Here is a 12,561-nt window from a genome sequence, read left to right on the forward strand (position 1 = left end):
ACTACATCTGCCTAAATAACCCAGAAAACTGCCAGAAGACTAGCAGAATGGATTCTCTGGAGCCAAGCGCAGATGCAGAGGCCCACGGAAGAGGGTAGGAAGGGCGGAGAGGCGGTGCGCCTTACACGGACTGGCGGGAGGGAGCCAAGGCAGAAGGGCAGCCCGCCGGCCAAGCAGAGGCCCTGAGTCTGGCTTGCAAAAGCAGAGGGGCAAGACGGAGTGTGGTCTGACAGCAAGCGGGACTTAACATCTGGAAGGTTATATAAGTTAACAGCTCTGCTCAGAGAGCGGGAAGGCTGGAGGACAACAGGAGGGAGAGTTGCTGAGCCCCGGGATGACAGAGTTCAGCTTGACGGGAACAAAGACGCTCGCCAGGACCATTTCCCTCGCCCATCCCCCAGCCAAAATCCTAAAGGGAAGAAGTTCCTGCCAGGGAACTTGCTCCCTCCGCGCAAACACCCAACGCCGTGCTTCTGTGGATCCATCCCTCTGGCGGTGGGTCTGACTCGCTCCCGGTGCCGCAGGCCCCCTCCCGAAGTGGATCTCCGAAGGATAAATGAGCTGAGACTGACCCTGCCAACACTGTGCACCTTGCCGATCCACCCCAGCTAATACGCCAGATGCCCAGCACCACAAGCCTGGCAGTGTGCAAGTAGCCCAGATGGGCCACAACAGCCACAGTGAATCCCGTCCCTAAGGAGAGGGGAAGGGAAGGTACACACCAGTCTGACTGTGGCCCCAGCGGTGGGATGGGGGCAGACATCAGGTCTAACTGCGGCCCTGCCCACCAACGCAAGTTATTCAAGACAGCACAGGGGAAGTGCCCTGCAGTTCCACACCACTCCAGGAACTATCCAAAATGACCAAACGGAAGAATGCCCCTCAAAAGAATCTCCAGGAAATAACAACAGCTAACGAACTGATCAAAAAGGATTTAAAACAGTATAACAGAAAGTGAATTTAGAATATTACTCCAAATTAGTCGCTGGGCTTGGAAACAGTATACAGGACAGCAGAGAATCTATTGCTACAGAGATCAGGGACTAAGGAACAGTCAGGAGGAGCTAAAAAATGCTATAAACGAGGTGAAAAATAAAAAGGAGACAACCACGGCTCGTATTGAAGAGGCAGTGGAGATAGTAGGTGAACTAGAAGATAAAATTATGGAAAAAGAGGAAGCTGAGAAGAAATGAGATAAAAAATCCAGGAGTATCAGGGGAAAATTAGAGAACTAAGTGATGCACTAAAGAGAAAAAATCTAGGCATAATTGGTATGCCAGAGGGGGAAGAGAGAGGGAAAGGTGCTGACGGTGTACTTGAAGAAATCATAGCTGAGAACTTCCCTGATCTGGGAAGGAAAAAGGCATTGAAATCCAAGAGGCACAGAGAACTCTCTTCAGATGTAACTTGAATCGATCTTCTGCACGACATATCATAGTGACACTGGCAAAATACAAGGATAAAGAGAAAAAGCTGAAAGAAGCTAGGGATAAACGTGCTGTAACATATAAAGGAGACCTATAAGATTCGTGATGGATCTCTCTACTGAAACTTGGCAGGCCAGAAAGGAATGGCAGGAAATCTTAAATGTGATGAACAGAAAAAATATGCAGCCGAGAATCCTTTATCCAGCAAGTCTGTCATTTAGAATAGAAGGAGAGATAAAGGTCTTCCCAAACAAAAACTGAAGGAATTCGTCACCACTAAACCAGCCTTACAAGAGATCCTAAGGGGGTCCTGTGAGAAAAAGTACAAGAGACATTTCTACAAGCATGAAACCTACAGACATCACAATGACTCTAAACCCATAGCTTTCTATAATTCAACGTAAATGGACTAAATGTGCCAACCAAAAGACATAAGGTATCAGAGTGGATAAAAAACAAGTCCCATCTATTTGCTGTGTACAAGAAACTCATTTTAGACCTGAGGACACCTTCAGATTGACAGTGAGGGGATGGAGAACTATTTATCATGCCACTGGAAGTCAAAAGAAAGCTGGAGTAGACATAATTAAGACTTTAAATTAAAAGCTGTAACAAGAGAGGAAGAAGGGCATTATATCATAATTACAGGGTCTATCCATCAGGAAGAGCTAACAATTATAAATGTCTATGCGCCGAATATGGGAGCCCCCAAATATATAAAACAACATTTCACAAACATAAGCAACCTTATTGATAAGAGTGCGGTAATTGCAGGGGACTTTAACACTCCACTTACAGATATGGATAGATCATCTAGACACATGGTCAATAAAGAAACAAGGGCCTTGAATGATACATTGGATCACATGGCCTTGACAGATATATATAGAACGCTGCATCCCAGAGCAACAGAATATACTTTCTTCTCGAGTGCACATGGAACCTTCTCCAAGATAGATCACATACTGGGTCACAAAGCAGCCCTTCATAAGTATACAAGAACTGAGATAATACCATGCATAATTTCAGACCTCAGCGCCATGAAGCTTGAAATCAACCACAGGAAAAAGTCTGGAAAACCTCCAAAAGCATGGAGGTTAAAGAACACCTTACTAAAGAATGAGTGGGTCTACCAGGCAATTAGAGAAGAAATTAAAAAAATATATCGAAAAGAAAATGAAAATACAATTCAAACGCTTTGGGATGCAGGAAAGGCAGTTCTGAGAGGAAAATACATCGCAATCCAGGCCCATCTCAAGAAACAAGAAAAATCCCAAATACAAATTCTAACAGCACACCTAAAGGAAATAGAGGGGGACAGCAAAGACAGCCTAAACCCAGCAGAAGAAGAGAAATGGCTTTCCAGGGGAGTTCTACCAGACGCTTAAAGCAGAGAAGATACCTATCCTTCTCAAGCTATTCCAAAAAATAGAAAGGGAAGGAAAACTTCCAGTCTCATTCTATGAAGCCAGCATTACTTTGATTCCTAAACGAGACAGAGACCCAGTTTAAAAAGAGACTTACAGGCCAATAACCCTGATGGATATGGATGCAAAAATTCACAAGAAAATACTAGCCAATTGAATTCAACAGCATATAAAAAGAATTATTCAGTGCTCGCTTTGGCAGCACATATACTAAAATTGGAATGGTACAGAGAAAATTAGCATGGCCCCTGCGCAAAGATGACAGGCAAATTCGTGAAGCGTTCCATATTTTTAAAAAATGAATAAATAAAGCACTGGCATGAGAAAAAAATAATAAAAAAAATAAAAAAATAAAGAAAAACTCTAAGACATTAATCAAAGAAATTAAAGATTCCACAAAAAATGGAAAGATATTTTGTGTTAAAAAAAAAAATTATTCACCATGATCAAGTGGGATTCATTCCTGGGATGCAGGGCTGGTTCAACATTCGCAAATCAATCAACGTGATACATCACAGTAATAAAAGATAAGAACAATATGATCCAGTCAATCGTTGCAGAAAAGGCATTTGACAAAATTCAGCATCCTTTCTTAAAAACCCTCAAGAAAGGATAGAAGGGACACAAATATAATAAAAGCCATTTCATGAAAACCCCAGCTAACATCACCCTCAGTGGGGAAAAACTGAGAGGTTTTTCCGTGAGATCAGGAACACGACAGGGATGTCCACTCTCACCGGTGTAGTTTAACATAGTGTTGGAAGTTCTAGCATCAGCATTCAGACAAGAAAAGGAAATCAAAGGCATCAAAATTGGCAAAGATGAAGTCAAGCTTTCACTTTTTGCAGATGACATGATATTATACATGGAAAATCTGATAGACTCCACCAAAATTCTGCTAGATCTGATACATGAATTTAGCAAAGTTGCAGGATACGAAATCAATGTACAGAAATCAATTGTATTCTTATACACTAATAATGAAGCCACAGAGAGACAATAAGCTGATCCCATTCACAATTGCACCAAGAAGCATAAAATACCTAGGAATAAATCTAACCAAAGATGTACAAGAGCTGTATGCTGAAAACTATAGAAAGCTTACGAAAGAAATTGAAGAAAATATAATGAAGTGGAAAAACATTCCATTCTCATGGATTGGAAGAATAAATATTGTCAAAATGTCAGTACTACCCAACGCTATCTACACATTCAATGCAATCCCAATCAAAATTGCACCAGCATTCTTCTCGAAGCTAGAACAAGCAATCCTAAAATTCATATGGAACCATAAAAGGCCCCGAATAGCCAAAGTAATTTTGAAGAAGAAGACCAAAGCAGGAGGCACCACAATCCCAGGCTTTAGCCCCTACTACAAAGCTGTCATCAAGACAGCATGGTATTGGCACAAAATCAGACACATAGACCAATGGATTAGAATAGAAACTCCAGAACTAAACCCATAAATGTATGGCCAACTAATCTTTGACAAAGCAGGAAAGAACATCCAATGGAAAAATCTCTCTAACAAATGGTGCTGGGAGAACTGGACAGCAACATGCAGAAGGTTGAAACCAGGCCACTTTCTCACACCATTCACAAAAATAAACTCAAAATGGACAAAGGACCTGAATGTGAGACAGGAAACCATCAAAACGCTAGAGGAGAAAGCAGGAAAAGACCTCTCTGACCTCAGTCATAGCAATTTCTTACTCGGCACATCCCCAAAGGCAAGGGGATTAAGAGCAAAAATGAACTACCGGGACTTCATGAAGACAAAAACCTTCAGCACAACAAAGGAAACAACCAACAAAACTAAGAGGCAACCAACGGAATGGGAAAAGATATTTGCAAATGACATATCGGACAAAGGTCTAGTATCCAAAATCTCTAAAGAGCTCACCAAACTCCACACTCGAAAATCAAATAACCCAGTGAAGACATGGGCAGAAGACATGAATAGACACTTCTCTAAAGAAGACATCCGGATGACCAAGAGGCACATGAAAAGATGCCAACGTCGCTCCTCATCAGGGAAATACAAATCAAACCCACACTCAGATACCACCTCATGCCAGTCAGAGTGGCGAAAACGAACAAATCAGGAGACTATAGATGCTGGAGAGGATGTGGAGAAACGGGAACCCTCTTGCACTGTTGGTGGGAATAAAATTGGTGCAGCCACTCTGGAAAACAGTGCGGAGGCTCCTCAAAAGAGGAACATGGATATCAATGAGAGGGCATGGATATCAATGAGGCAGAAACACTCTGTCTCTGAATGCCTCCACACCTTCCACACCTGAATACTTCCACACCTGCCTCTGCTGCTAGGCATGCAGAGATCTGTTATTCAGAAGGACATAGAACATTTCCAAAGACAAATAATTCTCCAAAGATAAAGTTCTTGCTTTGCTTACAGTTATAGTTGTGCCCCTGTATTAGATATCTGAGGAAGAAACATGAAACAGATGTGTTTCTTTCTCATACAAGTGAAACCTGGACGTGGCTAGTCTATAACTGATTATGGATTGCCCACCATCACATACAAGTGATCTCCCTGCTCTAACATCTTAGTATATGCTTTCCTTTGTCAACATCTAAAAAAATCAGAATCCATACTTCACACATTAGGCTATGGATGAAACCTCAAGTTCTTTCCATAAAAATTAATTGGTCTTGAATAAAGTTTCCTTTAATTATTATATAAATTTAGATAAAATGCAACCTGTACATTGAGATACAGTGTTTTAAACTGATCAAGTAATTAAAATGTTTTATTATTTTTCCTGAAAAACACTTTATCCACAAATATCCCATTTTGGCATATTTCTTACTTTGACGTTTATAAAGCACAGCACCAAAACAAAACTGTGTGTGTGAACAAAGTTCTCCAAGATAAACTGAGTTAGGATAGAAGGCTCACAATGGAGGTGTAAAAGTAGCAAGACCAAATCATCTACTCATTTTTTTCCCATTTTTTCCCCAAAATTTTATTTAAATTCTCGTTAGTTAACATACAGTGCAATATTAGTTTCTGGAGTACAATTCAGTGATTCCTCATTTATTCACAAAAACCAGTGCTCATCATAACAAGGGCCCTCCTCAACGCCCATCTGCCAATGCTCATCCCCCACCCACCCAGAAAGAGAAATCAATGAATGAATCCATTGACAATTGCACCAATGGTACTTTGTAAGATAGACATCAGTGTAACCAAAGAGGTATAATTTGTGTACTCTGGGAACATAACATGGAACTGAAAAAGGACAAAAATGAATGGGAAAACATTCCCTGCCCATGGTTTGGAAGTACAAACTTGGTCTAGATGGCTATAGTACCCAAAGCAATCTACACATTTAAGGCAATCCTTAACCAAATACCACCGGTATCGTTCACAGAAAAAACGATCCTGAAATTCCTATGGAATGACATAAGACCCCAAGTAACCAAAGCAATCCTGAATAAGAAAAGCAAAGCTGGAGGCCTCATTTTGAACTTATTCCAAACAGCGCTTAAAAGAAACACAAGAAAAACAAGAAAACGGAAAAAAAGCTTAATGATTATTGTGACTGACTCACGTATTCCAAGAGTACTTCCTTTTGTTTTGTCTTTATGCTTATAGTTCAGCAGGAATCAAATAAAATCAAATATTTGCCTCTGAGATGTTTAGAATAAATGAAGAAAAACACAGCAGAGGGTGTTTTCCTGAAGTTTCAATGTTTCTGACATTCTCTAATCATAAATGTTTGAAAATATTCAAACTCCTCATTTCTAGCTGATAGAATTTGGAAAAGTGCAGGAAACACAAATGACACACTGTCTTTCAAGTGAATGTAGATCTTTCTGTGTTTATGTCACATGTCACTTCCCTGTTTGGAGATTACACAGAAGTACTCAAAGCTCAACCTCTGGAAGGTTTCTCACTTTAGTTGAAAGATGCTTTCTCTACAGGCTTCTTTCACAGAGGTGAGTATATTGCACTGTGTTCCTAGGCCTCGCATGACTCTTCCAACACTTCAAACTCAGTGAAACGAAGTTTAGGTGAAAGAGCCCCTCCCCAACAGTCTTGTTTCAGGGGGTCGAGCATTTGGCTCTTTCCATGGAGGTCATGCTTGGGTTTTCAAACTACATTAACGTTGTAAAACCAGATGTCAGGTGAAAGGTGCTTTCCCCGCGGTGTGTTTTCACAAAGGTGAGTATGTGGTACTTTCCTCATAGGGAGGGCATAGGTTTTCATACACGTCTCACCTAGCGATGTTAGTGGAAAGATGGTTTCCCCAACAGTGTTGTTCCACTGATTTCAGTACATGGCACTTTCTGAACGCACAGGACCCGTATAGGTCACGTACTCAGCGAAACCACAAGTTAGTTGAAAAATGCTTTCTCCACCGTGTGGTTTCACAGAGTTGAGTGTGGTTTCACAGAGTTGAGCGGGGCATAGGCCCCGCGTAGGTTTTCAAAGGAGATGCTACTTGAAAAAGTGTCCCACAGTGTATTCTCTCACAGTGTCCCTTTCCTCATCGATCCCCACAAAGGTTTTCAAACACTTCTTTCTACCTTAGTCATAAAAGATGTTCCTTGAAAGACGGTTTCCGCCAAGTGCTGTACAAGGTAATTTCGGCGCAGGTCCCGCAGACATTTTCAGACATTTCTAACTGAGTGAACCGAGATGTTAGTTGAAAGACGGTTTCGCCACAGTGTTGTTTCACAGACTAGAGCGCATGGCACTCTCCTTTTAGGTCCCGCCTGTGTATGCCAACCCTTCTGACTCAGGGAAGGATTGTTTCTCCACAGTGTTGGTTCACAGAGTTAAGCCTATGGCTCCTTCCACGGAAGCCATGCAAAGGATTTGAAACCATTTTCACTTTGTGAAACAAGATGTTAGCTGAAAGGGGTTTATCCCACAGTGCTGTCTCATAGAGTTGAGAACACGCGCTTTCTGCCTAAGCTGCGCAGTGTTTTTCAAATCCTTCTAACAGTGAAACAAGATGTTGGTTGAAAAATGGCTTTTCCACAGTAATCTCTGACAGTGTCAATTATAAGTCCCTTTCCTAATTGTTCTCCGCATAGATCTTCAAACAATTCTAACTCAGTGATGCAAGATATTAGTTGAAAGACGCTGTCCGCAAAGTGCAGTTTGACAGAGTTGAGTATACTGCACTTTGGGCATAGGCCCCCACATAGTTTTGAAACACTTTTAACTGTAGGGCAACGAGATGTTAGTTGAAAGATGGTTCCCCCACCAGGGTTGTTGTTTGAAAGACGGTTTGTCCACATTATTTTCTCACGGCGTCGAGTATACGTCACTGTCCTGAGCGTTCCCCGCATAGATTTCTCAAACATTTCTAATTTAGTGAACCGAGATGTTAGTGGAAAGATGGTTTGGCGACAGGGTCGTTTCACAGAGTTGAGAATATGGCACTTGGTCTGCAGGCGCCGCACGTGTCTTCAAAGGGTTCCCGTTCAGTGAAACCTGAGGTTAGTGGAAAGTTTTTCACCACAGAGTTGACCATAGGGCACTTTCGCCACAAGCCCCGCAAGTTTGTCAAGGAGTTCCAAGTGAAGTGAGATGTCAGCTGCGAGGTGGCTTCCCCACCAACGTTGCTTCACAGATTGAGTCCATGGAACTTACCGTTTAGGCCCCGCATAAGTTTCCAAACAGTTCTCAGTGAATTCAGATGTGAGTTGAAAGAATCTTTCACCGCCGTGTAGATTGCCAGAGTAGCGTATAAGGCATCTTACGGGTCGGCCCCATAAACGGTTTGAACCACATCTACCATAGTGAAGGAAACCTGATGATTTTTGAAAGATAGTTTCTGCACAGTGTTTGTTCCATTCAGAGTTGAGCTTATGGCACGTTCGTCATTGGCCCCGCATAGTTTTTCAAACGCTTCTAACTTCTGAAGCAAGACGTTCGTTGAGGGATCGTTTCCACACAGAGTGTCTTTGCCAGAGTTGAGTAAAAGGCACTATCCCTTAGGCCACCCGCGTATGTTCCAACGACTTTGTGACTTAGTGAAACCAGATTTTGGGTGATGGCTTCCCTTCGGTGTTGTTTCACAGAGTAGCGTATATGGCACTTACGTTGTAGGTCCTGCGTAGATTTTCAAGCAGTTCTCACTAAGTGAAATCAGCAGTTAGTTGAAAGAGTGTTTCGCCACAGTGCTGTTTCACAGAGTGGAGCGTGTGGCACCATCCGCCTTGGTCCCGAATGTGTATTCAAGCGTTTCTAACTCGGTGAAAGCAGATTCTAGGGGAAACATGCCTTCCCCACCTTGTTGTTTCCAGAGTTGCGCCCATGGCACTTTCCATAAAGTAGTTCGTGCGTAGGTTTTCAAAGTCTTCTTTGTGAAACTAGATGTGAGTTGAAAGTTGTTTCTCCACGGTGTTTTTTCGCAGAGGTGATTACCTGGCCCTTTCCCCATGGTCCCCGCCTAGGTTTTATTACGCTTCTATCTAGTGAAACAAGTTGTTAGTTTGAAAGACGGTTTGTCCACAGTATTCTCTCAGGGTCCAATGCATGCCACTTTCCACATCGTTCCCCGTATGGGTTTTCAAACACTTCGAACGTAGTGAGAAAATGTTGGTTGAACGACGGTTTCTGCAAAGTGCCGTTTGCCAGAGCTGAGTATATGGCAGTTCCGTCACGGGCCCCTCAGAGTTTTTTGAAACCCTTCTAACTTGGTGAAACGAGATGACAGTTGAAAGATGGCTTCCCCACGGTGCTTTTTCACAAACGTGAGTATATGGCCACTTACTGTGTAGGCCCCGCCTAGGTTTTTAAAAGAAGTCTCTCTCACTCAGTGAAACCAGATGATAGTTGAAAGACTGTGTCACCACAGTGTTCTTTCACAGAGTGGAGTATCGGTCACTTTTGTCATAGGCCCCGAAAGGGTTTTCAAAGAGTTCTCCGTGAAATCAGATGAGCGTTGTTTCAAAACAGTGCTGTTTCACAGAGTGGAGTGTATCGCACTCTCTGCCTAGGCCCCGCACGTGTAGTCAAACTTTTCTAATTTAGTGAAATCAGATCTTAGATGAAACGTGGTTCCTACTCAGTGTTGTCTCGAGAGTTGAGCATACGGCTTTTTCCTTGTAGGTGATCCACAGGTTGCCAAACTATTTGAACTTGAAGCCAGATTGCTAGGTGAAAGATGCTTTGTCCACAGTGTTTTCTCACATAGTTGGTTGAGTATATGCGCCTTTCTGCATACTTCCCACACAGGTCTTCAAATCCTTCTTAGTGAAACAAGATAAATGGCAGTTGGAAGGTGGTTTGTTCACAGTGTTCCCTCACAGAGCCGTGTATACGTCACTTTCCGCAGCGTTCCCCGCGTATGTTTTCATATACGTCTAACTTAGGGAAACAAGATGCTACTTGATAGATTGGTTTTGCAAAGTGCTGGTCGACGCGGCTAAGTATATGGCTCTTTTGGCCTAGGCCCCGAATAGGTTTTTCAAGAGTTCTCACTTGGTGAAATCAGGTGAGAGTTGAAAGGGAGTTTCAAAACACTAGTGCTTGCAAAGTGCTGGTTGACAGAGTTGAGGCTATGGCACGACCGGCCTTGGCTTCTCATAGTTTCTGAAACAATTCTAACTTCGTGAAACGAGATAGGGGAAAGAGGGTTTCCCCACAGTGTTGTTTCACAGAATTCAGTATATGACGCTCTCTGCCTGGTCCCCGCGTTGCTCTTCAAACAACTCTAACTTAGTGACAGGACATGTCAGTGGAAAGATGGCTTCCCTACCATGTTGTTTCACAAAGTTCAGTATATGACACTCTGCCCAGGCCCCGTATATGGTTACTACCACGTCTAACTTGGCGACAAGAGATCTTCCTTGCAAGACGGTATCCCCACAGTGTTTCACAGAGTAGAGGATATGGCACTATCCGCAAAGTCTCCGCCTGGGATTTCAAACACTTGTACCTTAGGGAAACGAGATGGTAGTTGAAAGATAAGTTCCCCAAAGTGCTACTTGACAGAATGGAGTACATGTAACTTTCCTCATGGGCTGTGCTAGGTTGTCCAGCAACTTCCAAGGTAACGAAACAAGATAGTAGTCGAAGGATGGCTTGCCCACAGTGCTTTCGCACAGTTGACTAGATGGCACTTTCCGCTTAGACTCCCGATAGATTTCCAACACTTCTCACTTAGTGAAACACGGTGTCAGTGGAAAGATGGTCCGACAACACTGTTGTTTTACGTCCCTGTCCTCATACTTCCCTGCATGGGTTTTCAAACGCTTCTACCTTAGTGAAACAAGAGGCTCGTTGGAAGACGGTTTGTCCACGGTGATGTCTCCCAGTCTCGGCTGTATGTCACTTTCCACATCGCTCCCTGCATAGGTTTTTAACAATTCTCAGCGATACCAGATGTGAGTTGAAAGATGGTTTCCGCCAAGTGCATTTTGAGAGCTGGGCCACAGTGTGTGGCACTTTGGGCATAGGCCGCGCATACATTTTCAAACGCTTGCAACAGTGAAAGGAGATGTTGGTTGAAAGATGGTTTCCCTTCAGTGTTTCTCCGCGTTGAGTATACGGCACTCACCCTGTAGTTCCCGCATAGGTTTCAAGCGGTCCGCACCTAATTAGTGAAACCGGATGTTAGTTGAAAGATTGTTTCGCCGCGGTGTTGTTTCCAAGAGTGGTTTCAAAGGGAATGACACTTCCGGAATAGGCCCCGCATAGGTTTTCAAACACTTCTAATTCGGTGAAACGAGAGGTTAGCGGAAAGATGGTTTGCCCACAAGAGTCTCTCACAGCGTCGTGTATAGGTCACTTTCCACATCGTTCCGTGCATGGGTTGTCAAATATTTCTAACTCCGTGATGCAACATTTAGTTGAAAGATGGTTTCCGCACAGTGCAGCGTGATAGAACTGAGTATTTGGCACTTTCTAACCTACTGAAAACGAGACGTTTAGTTGAAAGATGGTTTCTCCCCACCCCCATTGTTGCTTCTTAGAGTTGCGTCTATGGCACTTGCCCTGTAGACCCCCCGCGTCGGTTTTCAAAGAGTTCCCAGTGAAATCAGATGTTAGTGGAAAGAGTGTTTTACCACAGTGTTATTTCGGAGTGGAGTGTATGGCACTTTGCGTGATGGTCCCGTAAGGGGTTTCAAACACACCGAACCTAGAGGAAACCAGATGTTTGTGGAAAGATTCTTTCACCCCAGGGTTGTTTCACAGAGTTGAGTCTATGGCACTGTCTGCCTAGGCCCCGCCTGTGTGGTCAAACACGTTTCACTTCGTGAGACCAGATATTAGGTGAAAGATGTTTTCCCCACAGTTTTGTTTCACAGAGTTCAGTATGTGGCCCTTTCCCTGTGAGTGATTCGTAAGTTTTCACACTATCTTCACTTTGTGAAACCAGATGTGAGCCGAAAGACGCTGCGTCTCCACAGTGTTGTTTGGTTTGGTTTGGTTTGGTTTGGTTTGGTTTGGTTTCTTTCACAAAGTTGCGTCTATGTCCCTTTCGGCCTAGGCCGCGCATAGGTTTTCCAACCCTTCTCCCTTAGCGAAACAAGATGACAACAGAAAGACGGGCTTCCCCACAGTGTAAGTGCCCAGATTTCGGTATATGGCGCTTTCCGCATAGGTCCCGCATAGGTTTTCAAACACTTCTACCCTAGTGAAACGACGTTAGTTGAAATATGGTTTCCACACAGTGGTTTTTCACAGAGGTGAGGATACGACACTTACCCTGTAGGGT

At 43.2% G+C, this 12,561-nt stretch overlaps 1 non-coding gene across 1 annotated transcript; it reads left to right on the forward strand.

The window, feature by feature from the left end:
• Positions 1-3,040: 3,040 nt before the first annotated feature.
• Positions 3,041-3,147, forward strand: LOC123595644. Its single transcript, XR_006711290.1, has one exon. It is a non-coding gene; the product is annotated as a U6 spliceosomal RNA (small nuclear RNA).
• The last annotated feature ends 9,414 nt before the right edge of the window (positions 3,148-12,561 follow it).

Source organism: Leopardus geoffroyi (assembly GCF_018350155.1).
Source record: "Leopardus geoffroyi isolate Oge1 chromosome B2 unlocalized genomic scaffold, O.geoffroyi_Oge1_pat1.0 chrB2_random_Un_scaffold_59, whole genome shotgun sequence".
In the NCBI taxonomy this organism is placed as follows: domain Eukaryota; kingdom Metazoa; phylum Chordata; class Mammalia; order Carnivora; family Felidae; genus Leopardus; species Leopardus geoffroyi.